Source organism: Triticum urartu, chromosome 3, assembly GCF_003073215.2.
Source record: "Triticum urartu cultivar G1812 chromosome 3, Tu2.1, whole genome shotgun sequence".
Lineage (NCBI taxonomy): Eukaryota > Viridiplantae > Streptophyta > Magnoliopsida > Poales > Poaceae > Triticum > Triticum urartu.
Window position 1 is genome coordinate 699,504,343 of NC_053024.1, and position 19,027 is coordinate 699,523,369.

Consider the following 19,027-nt stretch of genomic DNA (forward strand, 5'->3'; position numbering starts at 1 on the left):
TGGACACACCTACATAATAAAAGCATAATGACATGTCAACACGAAACGGTGAAATGTACCACAAGGTAATGAAAGCATAATGAAAAATCTTTTATACTTACCGCCAAGAACTGGGGCCTCTCCACGGTAATGCCCATCCTCCGCGCTTCTTCCTTGGTCATCTTCACACCAAGAACGTCGTGGTAGTATGTCGAGATGGCCACATGGTGCACCTCGTACTGCATCTGGCGGGCCTTCTTCTTGCATTGGCGCAACACGATCTGGTTCGCTCTGGCCCTGTGCTCCGGAAGAACTCGATAGAATTTCTACAATCATGCATGAAACAAGAATGGAAGAAGCCATGAGTTAAATCATTCATGAAACTAGAATGGACTTGTGCTTCTGAAGAGAACTCACCCAGAAAGTAGCGATCACGGCCTTGGCATGGGTCTCATGGTCCGCATGGAGGGCCGCTTCCCAGTGGTCCCAGCTCGTGGCCAAAACCCGACGGTCCGGCTGCCTGACTGGATCCGGACAGTACAACCCCGGCCAGTATAACTTCAGCAAGACGGTGATCAGGCCGTTGGGAATACGGACCCCTTTAGAATATATCCAGTTGCTGCAAAAGAATGAACTATTAGCATGTGACAAGAAAAATAAATAACAACCGGAATAAGCATGTGACAAGCAAAATAATGAAATTATTACAAAGTGGCACTTACTCTTTCCCCGTGGACTCAATGAGCCACTTCTGCTCCTCAGTAGTAGGAACCTGCTTTGGTAGCTTTGCGTTACCACGCAGCCACCCCTTGTTGTCAACCCCCTTCCCGTCACCACCATCATCCCTGCCACCACCCTCCTCCTCGCCTGCCTCCCCCTCACCACCCTCCTCCTCGCCTGCCTCCCCCTCCCCAACCTCCTCCTCGCCTGCCTCCTCCTCCACCTCCTCCTCCTCCTCCACCTCCTCGTCCTCCTCCTCCCTAGAGGGTACCTCACTAGAGGAGGGCCTCGAAGACAACACCCCTAAGTCGGTGAGGGTGCGCTCTTTCTGGCCGCGACCCCTTGTAGTGGCTCTCCCCCCACCACCTTGCCCTCTAGAGGCTCTCCCCCTGCCCCTCCTCCTCTAGGGGCACCTCTCCCTCGACCTCCCTATGAGGAGTCATCGTCAAGTAGCCAAGGGGGAGGATTGCGTGCTCGACCACTCCGACTAGGCAGGCCACCCGAGAGTCGCACCCGGCCTCATACATGCGGGGTGGAGTGGGGTAGCATGTCCGAAGAGGCGGCACGCGTCTCCGGGGTGTGCCCCCCTCACGGACGGTGCCGCCGCCGGCACCTAGAGGGGGGGAAACGGACGCGTCGGGTCTACACGGAGGGGATCTTGCTGTAGGTCTGGCCCGGATGTTGCTCCAAAGTGTTCCTATGGACTGACCTCACACAACCGGGTGGAGAGGTCCACTGGTCAAAGCCCGTCCGTGCAAAGTCAAAGGGCTAGATCCCGTGGTCAAACGCTACAGGGTTAGGCAGGACGGGGGCCCTGGGAGGGTGTAGCAATGCCACCGGAGCGTCGCCCCGGGCCCTCATACATGCAGGGTGGCGTGGTGGCATGTCCGAAGAGGCGGCACGCGTCTCCGGGGTGTGGCCCCCCTCACGGACGGCGATGACACGGTAGTAGTGAAGGAAATATGCCCTAGAGGCAATAACAAAGTTATTATTTATTTCCTTATAATCATGATAAATGTTTATTATTCATGCTAGAATTGTATTAACGGGAAACATAATACATGTGTGAATACATAGACAAACAAAGTGTCACTAGTATGCCTCTACTTGACTAGCTCGTTAATCAAAGATGGTTATGTTTCCTAACCATGAACAATGAGTTGTTATTTGATTAACGAGGTCACATCATTGGTTGAATAATCTGATTGACATGACCCGTTCCATTAGCTTAGCACCCGATAATTTAGTATGTTGCTATTGCTTTTCTTCATGACTTATACATGTTCCTATGACTATGAGATTATGCAACTCCCGTTTGCCGGAGGAACACTTTGGGTGCTACCAAACGTCACAACGTAACTGGGTGATTATAAAGGAGCATTACAGGTGTCTCCAAAGGTAGATGTTGGGTTGGCGTATTTCGAGATTAGGATTTGTCACTCCGATTGTCGGAGAGGTATCTCTGGGCCCTCTCGGTAATACACATCACATAAGCCTTGCAAGCATTACAACTAATATGGTAGTTGTGAGATGATGTATTACGGAACGAGTAAAGAGACTTACCGATAACGAGATTGAACTAGGTATTGGATACCGACGATCGAATCTCGGGCAAGTAACATACCGATGACAAAAGGAACAACGTATGTTGTTATGCGGTCTGACCGATAAAGATCTTCGTAGAATATGTAGGAGCCAATATGGGCATCCAGGTCCCTCTATTGGTTATTGACCGGAGACATGTCTCGGTCATGTCTACATTGTTCTCGAACCCGTAGGGTCCGCACGCTTAAGGTTACGATGACAGTTATATTATGAGTTTATGCATTTTTGATGTACCGAAGGTTGTTCGGAGTCCCGGATGTGATCACGGACATGACGAGGAGTCTCGAAATGGTCGAGACGTAAAGATTGATATATTGGAAGCCTATGTTTGGATATCGGAAGTGTTCCGGGTGAAATCGGGATTTTACCGGAATACCGGGAGGGTTACCGGAACCCCCCGGGAGCTATATGGGCCATAGTGGGCCTTGGTGGAAAAGAGAAGGGGCTGCCCTAGATGGGCTGTGCGCCTCCCCCTTCCCCTAGTCCTATTAGGACTAGGAGAGGTGGCCGACCCCCTCCTCCTCTTTTCCCCCTCCGCGTATCCTATTCCGACTAGGATTGGGGGGGGGGGAATCCTACTCCTAGAGGGAGTAGGACTCTCCTGCGCCTCCCTCCTTGGCCGGCCAGCCTCCCCCCCTCTACTCCTTTATATACGGAGGCAGGGGACACCTCTAGACACACAAGTTGATCCACGTGATCTATTCCTTAGCCGTGTGCGGTGCCCCCTGCCACCATATACCTCAATAATACTGTAGCGGAGTTTAGGCGAAGCCCTGCTGCAGTAGTACATCAAGATCGTCACCATGCCGTCGTGCTGAGGGAACTCTTCCCTGACACTTTGCTGGATCGGAGTCCGGGGATCGTCATCGAGCTGAACATGTGCTCGAACTCGGAGGTGCCGTAGTTTCGGTGCTTGATCGGTTGGATCGTGAAGACGTACGACTACTTCCTCTACGTTGTGTGGTCGCTTCCGCAGTCGGTCTGCGTTGGTACGTAGACAACACTCTCCCCTCTCGTTGCTATGCATCACATGATCTTGCGTGTGCGTAGGAAAATTTTTGAAATTACTACGAAACCCAACAAGTAGACGTTCTGCGGAAACGATGCGGCGTGAATATTATTAAATACTCGGAGCGCGATAAAATCATGAGTTATTTACATGACGTGGGCACATGTGCTATAGGACCGATGGTAATTTTTTTCATAATTTTTCTTGATGGAGAAGTATCTGAACACTTCCCTCTACGCGGATTGCTCTTCGCGCGTCTACGACTGTGGCTGGCGGCCTCCGGGGGCTAGCATGCCGCCAAATCTTGCGTAGGCGGCCTCTCCCAAGTCTGGAAGTGTTGTGGCGGTTGCAAACGCCCGGCATGCGTCTCCGGGGTATGCCCCCCCTCACGGACGGCGCCGCCGCCGACACCTGGAGGGGGGAACGGACGTGTCGGATCTACACGGAGGGGATCTTGCTGTGGGTCTGGCCCGAATGTTGCTCCAAAGTGTTCCTATGGGCTGATCTCACACAACCGGGTGGAGAGGTCCACTGGTCAAAGCCCGTCCGTGCAAAGTCAAAGGGCTAGATCCCGTGGTCAAACGCTATAGGGTTAGGCGGGACGGGGGCCCTGGGGGGTAGCAATGCCACCAGAGCGCCGCCCCGGGCCCTCATACATGTCGGGTGGTGTGGTGCCATGTCCGAAGAGGTGGCACGCGTCTCCGGGGTGTGGCCCCCCTCACGGACTGCGATGACACTGTAGTAGACGTTCTGCGGTAACGATGCGGCATGAATAATATTAAATACTCGGAGCGCGATAAAATCATGAGTTATTTACACGACGTGGGCACATGTGCTATAGGATCGATGGTAATTTTTTTTCATAATTTTTCGTGATGGAGAAGTATCTGAACACTTCCCTCTACGCGGATTGCTCTTCGCGCGTCTACGACTGTGGCCGGCGGCCTCCGGGGGCTAGCATGCCGCCAAATCTTGCGTAGACAGCCTCTCACAAGTCTGGAAGTGTTGTGGCGGTTGAAAACGCCCGCCACGCGTCTCCGGGGTGTGCCCCCTCACGGACGGCGCCGCCGCCGGCACCTGGAGGGGGGGGGAACGGACGCGTCGGGTCTACACGGAGGGGATCTTGCTGTGGGTCTGGCCCGGATGTTGCTCCAAAGTGTTCCTATGGGCTGATCTCACACAACCGGGTGGAGAGGTCCACTGGTCAAAGCCCGTCCGTGCAAAGTCAAAGGGCTAGATCCCGTGGTCAAACGCTACAGGGCTAGGCGGGACGGGGGCCCTGGGGTAGCAATGCCACCGGAGCGTCGCACCGGGACCTCATACATGCCGTACGGTGTGGTGGTATGTACGAAGAGGTGGCAGGCGTCTCCGGGGTGTGGCCCCCCTCACGGACGGCGATGACACGGTAGTAGACGTTCTGCGGTAACAATGCGGTGTGAATATTATTAAATACTCAGAGCGTGATAAAATCATGAGTTATTTACACGACGTGGGCACATGTGCTATAGGACCGATGGTAATTTTTTTCATAATTTTTCGTGATGGAGAAGTATCTGAACACTTCCCTCTACGCGGATTGCTCTTCGCGCGTCTACGACTGTGGCTGGCGGCCTCCGGGGGCTAGCATGCCGCCAAATCTTGCGTAGGCGGCCTCTCACAAGTCAGGAAGTGTTGTGGTGGTTGCAAACGCCCGGCACGCGTCTCCAGGGTGTGCCCCTCCTCACGGACGGCGCCGCCGCCGGCACCTGGAGGGGGGGAAACGGATGCGTCGGGTCTACACGGAGGGGATCTTGCTGTGGGTCTATCCCGAATGTTGCTGCAAAGTGTTCCTATGGGCTGACCTCACACAACCGGGTGGAGAGGTCCACTGGTCAAAGCCCGTCCGTGCAAAGTCAAAGGGCTAGATCCCGTGGTCAAACGCTATAGGGTTAGGCGGGACGGGGGGCCTGGGGGTAGCAATGCCACCGGAGCGTCGCTCTGGGCCCTCATACATGCGGGGTGGTGTGGTGGCATGTCCGAAGAGGCGGCACGCGTCTTCGGGGTGTGGTCCCCCTCACGGACGGCGCCGCCGCCGGCACCTGGAGGGGGGAAACGGACGCGTCAGGTCTACGCGTGGCTTTGGCCCGGATGTTGCTCCAAAGTGTTCCTATGGGCTGACCTAACATAACCGGGTTGATAGTTACACTGGTCAAAGCCCGTCCATGCAAACTCAAAGGGCTAGATCCCGTGGTCAAACGCTACAGGGTTAGGCGGGACGGGGGCTCTGGGGGGTAGCAATGCCACCGGAGCGTCGCACCGGGACCTCATACATGCCGTACGGTGTGGTGGTATGTACGAAGAGGTGGCAGGCGTCTCCGGGGTGTGGCCCCCCTCACGGACGGCGATGACACGGTAGTAGATGTTCTACGGTAATGATGCGGCGTGAATATTATTAAATACTCGGAGCGCGATAAAATCATGAGTTATTTACAAGACGTGGGCACATGTGTTATAGGACCGATGGTAATTTTTTCATAATTTTTCGTAATGGAGAAGTATCTGAACACTTCCCTCTACGCGGATTGCTCTTCGCGCGTCTACGACTGTGGCCGGCGGCCTCCGGGGGCTAGCATGCCGCCAAATCTTGCGTAGGCGGTCTCTCACAAGTCTGGAAGTGTTGTGGCGGTTGCAAACGCCCGGCACGCGGCTCCGGGGAGTGCCCCCCTCACGTGCGTCGCTGCTGGCGGCGGCAGCGACGCCCGTGAGGGGGGCACTCCCCGGAGCCGCGTGCCGGGTGCCTGCGCCTGCCACCATGCTTCCACAACCGTAGGAGGGCCCACCGCAACGCCTGGCGGCATTTCTACCCCCCCTCCCCCAGGTACCCCGTCCCATCTAACCCTGACACAGACGACCGCTGGGTCTAGCCCTTTGACTTTCGCCGGACGGGGTTTGACCGGTGGACCTTTTCACCTGGTTGTCATAGTCCAGCCCATAGCTAGACCCCCCAACACCGTCCCGGCCCAACCCACCCCAAGATTCCCTCCGTGTCGGCCCGACGTGGCCGTTTCCCCCCTCTGTGACACGGTGGCAGCAACGCCCATGAGGGGGGCACACCCCGGAGCCGCATGTTGGGTGCCTGAGCCTACCACTACGCTTCCACAACCGTAGGAGGGCCCACTGCGACACCTCGCGACATTGCTACCCCCCAGGTACACCATCCCGTCTAACCCTGACACAGACGACCGCCGGGTCTAGCCCTTTGACTTCCGCCGGGCGGGGTTTGACCGGTGGACCTTTTCACCTGGTTGTCATAGCCCAGCCCATAGCTACACCCCCAACACAGTCCCGGCCCAACCCACCCCAAGATTCCCTCCGTGTCGGCCCGACGTTGCCGTTTCCCCCATCCGGGACACGGCGACAGCGATGTTGGAAATATGCCCTAGAGGCAATAATAAATTGGTTATTATTATATTTCCTTGTTCATGATAATCGTTTATTATCCATGCTAGAATTGTATTGATAGGAAACTCAGATACATGTGTGGATACATAGACAACACCATGTCCCTAGTAAGCCTCTAGTTGACTAGCTCGTTGATCAATAGATGGTTACGGTTTCCTGACCATGGACATTGGATGTCGTTGATAACGGGATCACATCATCAGGAGAATGATGTGATGGACAAGACCCAATCCTAAGCCTAGCACAAAGATCGTGTAGTTCGTATGCTAAAGCTTTTTCTAATGTCAAGTATCATTTCCTTAGACCATGAGATTGTGCAACTCCCGGATACCGTAGGAATACTTTGGGTGTGCCAAACGTCACAACGTAACTGGGTGGCTATAAAGGTACACTACAGGTATCTCCGAAAGTGTCTGTTGGGTTGGCACGAATCGAGACTGGGATTTGTCACTCCATGTGACGGAGAGGTATCTCTGGGCCCACTCGGTAGGACATCATCATAATGTGCACAATGTGATCAAGGAGTTGATCACGGGATGATGTGTTATGGAACGAGTAAAAGAGACTTGCCGGTAACGAGATTGAACAAGGTATCGGGATACCGACGATCGAATCTCGGGCAAGTACAATATCGCTAGACAAAGGGAATTGAATACGGGATTGATCGAATCCTCGACATCGTGGTTCATCCGATGAGATCATCGTGGTGAAGGAAATATGCCCTAGAGGCAACAATAAAGTTATTATTTATTTCCTTATATCATGATAAATGTTTATTATTCATGCTAGAATTGTATTAACCGGAAACATAATACATGTGTGAATACATAGACAAACAGAGTGTCACTAGTATGCCTCTACTTGACTAACTCGTTAATCAAAGATGGTTACGTTTCCTAACCATGAACAAAGAGTTGTTATTTGATTAACGAGGTCACATCATTAGTTGAATGATCTGATTGACATGACCCATTCCATTAGCTTAGCACCCGATCGTTTAGTATGTTGCTATTGCTTTTCTTCATGACTTATACATGTTCCTATGACTATGAGATTATGCAACTCCCGTTTACCGGAGGAACACTTTGTGTGCTACCAAACTTCATAACGTAAATGGGTGATTATAAAGGAGCTCTACAGGTGTCTCCAATGGTAGATGTTGGGTTGGCGTATTTCGAGATTAGGATTTGTCACTCCGATTGTCGGAGAGGTATCTCTGGGCCCTCTCGGTAATGCACATCACATAAGCCTTGCAAGCATTATAACTAATATGTTAGTTGTGAGATGATGTATTACGGAACGAGTAAAGAGACTTGCCGGTACCGAGATTGAACTAGGTATTGGATACCGACGATCGAATCTCGGGCAAGTAACATACCGATGACAAAGGGAACAACGTATGTTGTTATGCGGTCCGACCGATAAAGATCTTCGTAGAATATGTAGGAGCCAATATGGGCATCCAGGTCCCGCTATTGGTTATTGACCGGAGACGTGTCTCGGTCATGTCTACATTGTTCTCGAACCCGTAGGGTCCGCACGCTTAAGGTTACGATGACAGTTATATTATGAGTTTATGCATTTTGATGTACCAAAGGTTGTTCGGAGTCCCGGATGTGATCACGGACATGACGAGGAGTCTCGAAATGATCAAGACATAAAGATTGATATATTGGAAGCCTATGTTTGGATATCGGAAGTGTTCCGGGTGAAATCGGGATTTTACCGGAGTATCGGGAGGTTACTGGAACCCCCCGGGAGCTATATGGGCCTTAGTGGGCTTTAGTGGAAAGGAGAAAGGGGCAGCCCAAGGTGGCTGTGCGCCTCCCCCCTTCCCCTAGTCCTATTAGGACTAGGAGAGGTGGCCGGCCCCCTCTCTCTCTTTCCCCCCTCAAGGAATCCTATTCCAACTAGGATTGGGGGGGAATCCTACTCCCAGAAGGAGTAGGACTCTCCTGGCGCGCCCCTTGTGGCCGGCCAGCCTCCCCCCCTTTGGTCCTTTATATACTGAGGTAGAGGCACCCTAGAACACACAAGTTGATCCACGTGATCTATTCCTTAGCCGTGTGCGGTGCCCCCAGCCACCATATTCCTCTATAATACTGTAGCAGAGTTTAGGCGAAGCCCTGCTGCTGTAGTGCATCAAGATCGTCACCACGCCGTCGTGCTGGCGGAACTCTTCCCCGACACTTTGCTGGATCGGAGTCCGGGGATCGTCATCGAGCTGAACGTGTGCTCGAACTCGGAGGTGCCGTAGTTTCGGTGCTTGATCGGTTGGATCGTGAAGACGTACGACTACTTCCTCTACGTTGTGTGATTGCTTCCGCAGTCGGTCTGCGTTGGTACGTAGACAACACTCTCCCCTCTCGTTGCTATACATCACATGATCTTGCGTGTGCGTAGGAAATTTTTTGAAATTACTGCGAAACCCAACAGTGGCATCCGAGCCTAGGTTATTTATGTTGATGTTATATGCACGAGTAGAACACAAGTGAGTTGTGGGCGATATAAGTCATACTGCCTACCAGCATGTCATACTTTGGTTCGGCGGCATTGTTGGACGAGACGACCCGGACCAACATTACGCGTACGCTTACGCGAGACCGGTTCCCCCGACGTGCTTTGCACATAGGTGGCTTGCGGGCGACTGTCTCTCCAACTTTAGTTGAACCAAGTGTGGCTACGCCTGGTCCTTCCGAAGGTTAAAACGGAGTCTATTTGACAAACTATAGTTGTGGTTTTGATGCGTATGTGAGATTGGTTCTTGCTTAAGCCCGTAGCAGCCACGTAAAACTTGCAACAACAAAGTAGAGGACGTCTAACTTGTTTTTGCAGGGCATGTTGTGATGTGATATGGTTAAGGCATGATGCTGAATTTTATTGTATGAGATGATCATGTTTTGTAACCGAGTTATCGGCAACTGGCAGGAGCCATATGGTTGTCGCTTTATTGTATGCAATGGAATTGCGATGTAATGCTTTACTTTATTACTAAACGGTAGTGATAGTCGTGGAAGCATAAGATTGGCGAGACGACAACGATGCTACGATGGAGATCAAGGTGTCGCGCCGGTGACGATGGTGATCATGACGGTGCTTCGGAGATGGAGATCACAAGCACAAGATGATGATGGCCATATCATATCACTTATATTGATTGCATGTGATGTTTATCTTTTTATGCATCTTATCTTGCTTTGTTTGATGGTAGCATTATAAGATGATCTCTCACTAAATTATCAAGAAGTGTTCTCCCTGAGTATGCACCGTTGCCAAAGTTCGTCGTGCCCAGACACCACGTGATGATCGGGTGTGATAAGCTCTACGTCCATCTACAACGGGTGCAAGCCAGTTTTGCACACGCAGAATACTCAGGTTAAACTTGACGAGCCTAGCATATGCAGATATGGCCTCGGAACACAGAGACCGAAAGGTCGAGCGTGAATCATATAGTAGATATGATCAACATAAACGATGTTCACCATTGAAAACTACTCCATCTCACGTGATGATCGGACATGGTTTAGTTGATTTGGATCACGTGATCACTTAGAGGATTAGAGGGATGTCTATCTAAGTGGGAGTTCTTAAGTAATATGATTAATTGAACTTAAATTTATCATGAACTTAGTCCTGGTAGTATTTTGCAAATTATGTTGTAGATCAATAGCTCGCGTTGTTGCTTCCCTGTGTTTATTTTGATATGTTCCTAGAGAAAATTGTGTTGAAAGATGTTAGTGGCAATGATGTGGATTGGATCCGTAACTTGAGGATTATCCTCATTGCTGCTCAGAAGAATTACGTCCTGGAAGCACCGCTAGGTGCCAGGCCTGCTGCTGGAGCAACACCAGATGTTATGAACGTCTGGCAGAGCAAAGCTGATGACTACTCGATAGTTCAGTGTGCCATGCTTTACGGCTTAGAATCGGGACTTCAACGACGTTTTGAACGTCATGGAGCATATGAGATGTTCCAGGAGTTGAAGTTAATATTTCAAGCAAATGCCCGGATTGAGAGATATGAAGTCTCCAATAAGTTCTATAGCTGCAAGATGGAGGAGAACAGTTCTGTCAGTGAGCATATACTCAAAATGTCTGGGTATAATAATCACTTGATTCAATTGGGAGTTAATCTTCCGGATGATTGCGTCATTGACAGAATTCTCCAATCACTGCCACCAAGCTACAAAAGCTTCGTGATGAACTATAATATGCAAGGGATGAACAAGACTATTCCCGAGCTCTTCGCAATGCTGAAAGCTGCGGAGGTAGAAATCAAGAAGGAGCATCAAGTGTTGATGGTTAACAAGACCACTAGTTTCAAGAAAAAGGGCAAAGGGAAGAAGAAGGGGAACTTCAAAAAGAATGGCAAGCAAGTTGCTGCTCAAGAGAAGAAACCCAAGTCTGGACCTAAGCCTGAAACTGAGTGCTTCTACTGCAAGCAGACTGGTCACTGGAAGCGGAACTGCCCCAAGTATTTGGCGGATAAGAAGGATGGCAAGGTGAACAAAGGTATATGTGATATACATGTTATTGATGTGTACTTTACTAGTGTTTATAGCAACCCCTCAGTATTTGATACTAGTTCAGTTGCTAAGATTAGTAACTCGAAACGGGAGTTGCAGAATAAACAGAGACTAGTTAAAGGTGAAGTGACGATGTGTGTTGGAAGTGGTTCCAAGATTGATATGATCGCGGTCGGCACGCTACCTCTACATCTACCTTCGGGATTAATATTAGACCTAAATAATTGTTATTTGGTGCCAGCGTTGAGCATGAACATTATATCTGGATCTTGTTTAATGCGAGACGGTTATTCATTTAAATCAGAGAATAATGGTTGTTCTATTTATATGAGTAATATCTTTTATGGTCATGCACCCTTGAAGAGTGGTCTATTCTTATTGAATCTCGATAGTAGTAATACACATATTCATAATGTTGAAGCCAAAAGATGCAGAGTTGATAATGAAAGTGCAACTTATTTATGGCACTGTCGTTTAGGTCATATCGGTGTAAAGCGCATGAAGAAACTCCATACTGATGGACTTTTGGAACCACTTGATTATGAATCACTTGGTACTTGCGAACCGTGCCTCATGGGCAAGATGACTAAAACACCGTTCTCTGGTACTATGGAGAGAGCAACAGATTTGTTGGAAATCATACATACCGATGTATGTGGTCCGATGAATATTGAGGCTCGTGGTGGATATCGTTATTTTCTCACCTTCACAGATGATTTAAGCAGATATGGGTATATCTACTTAATGAAACATAAATCTGAAGCATTTGAAAAGTTCAAAGAATTTCAGAGTGAAGTTGAAAATCATCGTAACAAGAAAATAAAGTTTCTACGATCTGATCGTAGAGAAGAGTATTTGAGTTACGAGTTTGGTCTTCAATTAAAATAATGTGGAATAGTTTCACAAACTCATGCCACCTGGAACACCACAGCATAATGGTGTGTCCGAATATCATAACCGTACTTTATTAGATATGGTGCGATCTATGATGTCTCTTACCGATCTACCACTATCGTTTTGGGGTTATGCATTAGAGACGGCTGCATTCACGTTAAATAGGGCACCATCTAAGTCCGTTGAGACGACACAATCTGAACTGTGGTTTGGCAAGAAACCAAAGTTGTCGTTTCTTAAAGTTTGGGGCTGCGATGCTTATGTGAAAAAGCTTCAACCTGATAAGCTCGAACCCAAATCGGAGAAATGTGTCTTCATAGGATACCCAAAGGAGACTGTTGGGTACACCTTCTATCACAGATCCGAAGGCAAGACATTCGTTGCTAAGAATGGATCCTTTCTAGAGAAGGAGTTTCTCTCGAAAGAAGTGAGTGGGAGGAAAGTAGAACTTGATAAGGTAATTGTACCTTCTCCCTTATTGGAAAGTAGTTCATCATAGAAATCTGTTCCTGTGGCTACTACACCAATTAGTGAGGAAGCTAATGATGATGATCATGTAACTTCAGATCAAGTTACTACCAAATCTCGTAGGTAAACCAGAGTGAGATCCGCACCAGAGTGGTACGGTAATCCTGTTCTGGAAGTCATGTTACTAGACCATGACGAACTTGCGAACTATGAGGAAGCGATGATGAGCCCAGATTCGGCGAAATGGTTTGAGACCATGAAATCTGAGATATGATCCATGTATGAGAACAAAGTATGGACTTTGATGGATTTGCCCGATGATCGGCAAGCCATGGAAATAAATGGATCTTCAAGAGGAAGACGGACGCTGATAGTAGTGTTACTATCTACAAAGCTAGAATTGTCGCAAAAGGTTTTCAACAAGTTCAAGGTGTTGACTACGATGAGAGTTTCTCACTCGTATTTATGCTTAAGTCTGTCCGAATCATGTTAGCAATTGCCGCGTTTTATGAAATCTGGCAAATGGATAAACAAAACTGCATTCCTTAATAGATTTATTAAAGAAGAGTTGTATATGACACAACCAGAAGGTTTTGTCAATCCTAAAGGTGCTAACAAAATATGCAAGCTCCAGCGATCCATCTATGGACTGGTGCAAGCATCTCGGAGTTGGGATATACGCTTTGATGAGTTGATCAAAGCATATAGTTTTATACAGATTTGCGGTGAAGCGTGTATTTACAAGAAAGTGAGTGGGAGCACTACAGCATTTCTGATAAGTATATGTGAATGACATATTGTTGATCGGAAATAATGTAGAATTATTCTGTAAAGCATAAAGGAGTGTTTGAAAGGAGTTTTTTTCCAAAGAAAGACCTCGGTAAATCTGCTTACATATTGAGTATCAAAGATCTATAGAGATAGATCAAGACGCTTGATAAGTTTTTCAATGAGTACATACCTTGACAAGATTTTGAAGTAGTTCAAAATGGAACAGTCAAAGAAAAAGTTTCTAGCCTGTGTTACAAGGTGTGAAATTGAGTAAGACTCGAAGCCCGACCACGGCAGAAGATAGAAATAGAATGAAAGTCATTCCCTATGCCTCAGCCATAGATTCTATAAAGTATGCCATGCTGTGTACCAAATCTATTATATACCCTACACTGTGTTAAGCAAGGGAGTACAATAGTGATCTAAGAGTAGATCACTGGACAACGGTCAAAATTATCCTTAGTGGAATAAGGAAATATTTCTCAATTATGGAGGTGACAAAAAGGTTCGTCGTAAAAAGTTACGTCGATGCAAGTTTTGACACAGATCTGGATGACTCTAAGTCTCGATCTAGATACATATTGAAAGTGGGAGCAATTAGCTAGAGTAGCTCCGTGCAGAGCATTGTAGACATAGAATTTTGCAAAATACATACGGATCTGAATTTGGCAGGCCCGTTGACTAAATTTCTCTCACAAGAAAAACATGATCACTATTTGGGTGTTAATCACATAGCGATGTGAACTAGATTATTGAATCTAGTAAACCCTTTGGGTGTTAGTCACATGAAGATGTGAACCAATCACATAAAGATGTGAACTATTGGTGTTAATTACATAGCGATGTGAACTAGATTATTGACTCTAGTGCAAGTGGGAGACTGAAGGAAATATGCCCTAGAGGCAATAATAAAGTTATTATTTATTTCCTTATATCATGATAAATTTATTATTCATGCTAGAATTGTATTAACCGGAAACATAATACATGTGTGAATACATAGACAAACAGAGTGTCACTAGTATGCCTCTACTTGACTAGCTCGTTAATCAAAGATGGTTATGTTTCCTAACCATGAACAAAGAGTTGTTATTTGATTAACGAGGTCACATCATTAGTTGAATGATCTGATTGACATGACCCATTCCATTAGCTTAGCACCCGATCGTTTAGTATGTTGCTATTGCTTTCTTCATGACTTATACATGTTCCTTTGACTATGAGATTATGCAACTCCCGTTTACCCGGAGGAACACTTTGTGTGCTACCAAACGTCACAACGTAACTGGGTGATTATAAAGGAGCTCTACAGGTGTCTCCAAAGGTAGATGTTGGGTTGGCGTATTTCGAGATTAGGATTTGTCACTCCGATTGTCGGAGAGGTATCTCTGGGCCCTCTCGGTAATGCACATCACATAAGCCTTGCAAGCATTGCAACTAAATGAGTTAGTTGCGGGATGATGTATTACGGAACGAGTAAAGAGACTTGCCGGTAACGAATTGAACTAGGTATTGGATACCGACGATCGAATCTCGGGAAAGTAACATACCGATGACAAAGGGAACAACGTATGTTGTTATGCGGTCCGACCGATAAAGATCTTCGTAGAATATGTAGGAGCCAATATGGGCATCCAGGTCCCGCTATTGGTTATTGACCGGAGACGTGTCTCGGTCATGTCTACATTGTTCTCGAACCCGTAGGGTCCGCACGCTTAAGGTTACGATGACAGTTATATTATGAGTTTATGCATTTTGATGTACCGAAGGTTGTTCGGAGTCCCGGATGTGATCACGGACATGACGAGGAGTCTCGAAATGATCGAGACATAAAGATTGATATATTGGAAGCCTATGTTTGGATATCGAAAGTGTTCCGGGTGAAATCGGGATTTTACCGGAGTACCGGGAGGTTACCGGAACCCCCCGGGAGCTATATGGGCCTTAGTGGGCTTTAGTGGAAAGGAGAAAGGGGCAGCCCAAGGTGGCTGTGCGCCTCCCCCCTTCCCCTAGTCCTATTAGGACTAGGAGAGGTGGCCGGCCCCCTCTCTCTCTTTCCCCCCTCAAGGAATCCTATTCCAACTAGGATTGGGGGGGAATCCTACTCCCAGAAGGAGTAGGACTCTCCTGGCGCGCCCCTTGTGGCCGGCCAGCCTCCCCCCCCCCTTTGGTCCTTTATATACTGAGGTAGAGGCACCCTAGAACACATAAGTTGATCCACGTGATCTATTCCTTAGCCGTGTGCGGTGCCCCCAGCCACCATATTCCTCGATAATACTGTAGCGGAGTTTAGGCGAAGCCCTGCTGCTGTAGTGCATCAAGATCGTCACCACGCCGTCGTGCTGACGGAACTCTTCCCCGACACTTTGCTGGATCGGAGTCCGGGGATCGTCATCGAGCTGAACGTGTGCTCGAACTCGGAGGTGCCGTAGTTTCGGTGCTTGATCGGTTGGATCGTGAAGACGTACGACTACTTCCTCTACGTTGTGTGATCGCTTCCGCAGTCGGTCTGCGTTGGTACGTAGACAACACTCTCCCCTCTCGTTGCTATACATCACATGATCTTGCGTGTGCGTAGGAAATTTTTTGAAATTACTGCAAAACCCAACACGTGGAACATGTGGGAACCAACATGGGTATCCAGATCCCGCTGTTGGTTATTGACCGGAGAACGTCTCGGTCATGTCTGCATGGTTCCCGAACCCGTAGGGTCTACACACTTAAGGTTCGATGACGCTAGGGTTATAAAGAAAGTTTGTATGTGGTTACCGAATGTTGTTCGGAGTCCCGGATGAGATCCCAGACGTCACGAGGAGTTCCGGAATGGTCCGGAGGTAAAGATTTATATATGGGAAGTCCTGTTTTGGTCACCGAAAAAGTTTCGGGTTTTATCGGTAACGTACCGGGACCACCGGGAGGGTCCCGGGGTCCACCAAGTGGGGCCACCAGCCCCGGAGGGCTGCATGGGCCAGGTGTGGGAGGGGACCAGCCCCAAGTGGGCTGGTGCGCCCCCCCACCAAGGCCCAAGGCTCAAGGGAGAGTGGAAGGGGGCAAACCCTAGGCTCAGATGGGCCTAAGGCCCACCTAGTGGTGCGCCTCCCTCTCCCCCCCTTGGCCGCCCCCCTAGATGGGATCTAGGGCTGGCCGCCACCCCTAGGGATGGAAACCTAGATGGGGGCGCAGCCCCTCCCCTCCCCCTATATATACTTGAGGTTTTGGGCTGCCAGATACAGGGATTCAATCTCCTTCTTGGCGCAGCCCTACCCCTCTCCCTCCTCGTCTCTTGCGGTGCTTGGCGAAGCCCTGCTGGAGTACCACGCTCCTCCACCACCACCACACCGTTGTGCTGCTGCTGGATGAAGTCTTCCTCAACCTCTCCCTCTCTCCTTGCTGGATCAAGGCATGGGAGACGTCATCGGGCTGTACGTGTGTTGAACGCGGAGGTGCCATCCGTTCGGCACTAGGATCTCCGGTGATTTGGATCACGATGAGTACGACTCCTTCAACCCCGTTCTCTTGAACGCTTCCGCATAGCGATCTACAAGGGTATGTAGATGCACTCTCCTTCCCCTCGTTGCTGGTTTCTCCATAGATAGATCTTGGTGACACGTAGGAAAATTTTGAATTTCTGCTACGTTCCCCAACAAGCGACGCCCGTGAGGGGAGGGGCACACCCCGGAGCCGCGTGCCGGGTGCCTGCGCCTGCCACCACGCTTCCACAACCGTAGGAGGGCCCACCGCAACACCTGGCGGCATTGCTACCCCCCAGGTACCCCGTCCCGTCTCCCCTCTCCGTAACACGACGGAAGCGACGCCCGTGAGGGGGCAATAGATGGATGACATTGAGATGTGTGCATGTGTAATTAGTATTAGCACTGATGGGTCAACCATGTTAGGAAAGAATTATTGCAAATTATTGCTTCATATGGACACTTAATGCCTAGATTAAACAAGATAGAGAAAAAAAACAACAATTAGTGGTCCATTAAGACCATGTATGCTGCATATGCATGCCATAATTCATGTAGTCGGGTATATATGTAGCCATATTTTATTGTATATATATATATGTTGACAGGAAACCTAGAACAGTTTTCTACACCTTTTCATATAGCCGGGTATATACGTGTGCAGACACATTGGGTATACTGTTTTATGTAAGTACGTTGGGTATATACTAGAAGATTTATGTGAGCATGTCGTATAAAGTATGTGGATACACTAGGAGTTTTTTTTGTTACGAAGGTATACTAGGAGTTCATTGGGTATATTTTACATAGCAGGGTATCTATGTAGCCATATTTTATGCAGCCTGAAATATACGTACCCGCGTATATACATCGTCAGTAGGTACCGGATACAAGTATTAGATAGTTAGAAAATAAATTATTGGGTATATACATACCACGTATGTAAATAATTTCATTAGTAGGTATTCGATACCCATATTAGATAGTTAGGAAAAAAATGAAATATAATAGTTCAAAAAAAATATTGAGTATATACGAGTTGGTATGTATTAGATATTTAGGAAACAAAAATACGCGTATTAGATAACCATAGCAGTTCAAATAAAATCAAACATTAATATGATTTATTATATGGCAAGTCTTGCATGCCTAATAATTAGGAAACAAAAATAAATCGTAACTATGGAAAGTCTTGCATGAAGAATGGATAGGAAACTAATTAAATATATCATGGTTTCCAAAACAATCAAGGTGTCCAGACACCTAGGTGCCCCATCTATTTTACCTATATATATATATATATATATATATATATATATATATATATATATTTTACCTATATATATGTATGTATGTATGTATGTATATATAATCGAGATATGTTTTCTGTACATAAGGCACATTTAAGTTAATCTAATTATTTTGGAAGAAAAATAAAAAGGAAAAAGAGAAAATAAATAAAAATATGAAAAAATATTAGAAATCTATGCCTACGGCTATGCCGTCGGCATAGCTACAGCCACGGAAGGGTAGAGCCATGGATCGATGACGTGGCGTATGGCGCGGATCGATGACGTGGCGTATGGCGCGGATCGATGACGTGGCGTATGGCGCGGATCGATGACGTGGCACCGTCCACGGGCCAAGCCTATGCCGACGGCGAGGCTGTCGGCATAGATATGCCACCCCCGGACCGGTGAGCATTTCGGATCGTTGACGTGGCGGATCACGCGGATCGATGACGGCGGCATAGCTATGCCGACGGCCACCGTTAGGCCCCGTCGGCGTAGGCTTCACGCCCTCAAAGGATGTCGCCGCCCGGGTAGTCGGGCCCACAGATATGCCGAAGACAGCCTCTATGCCGACGGCCGCCGTAGGCATATTGATTGGGATGCCGACGGCCGATCTGTGCCGACGGCCCCCGTCGGCATAGGTGGATGTATGCTGACGTCTTTTCTACGCCGACGGCCTGACCTGGGCCGTCGGGATACATCCATCGATGCCGACGGGGCCGTCGGCAATTGGGTAAATTCTGGTAGTGGCAGAGGAAGACCCGTTTATTAGCAACTCAATGACAAGGCACACGTCTTTGCTTCTCTTTTTACTGCATTCCACCGCAATAGCCTGCTTCGGCCGAGATCAGAT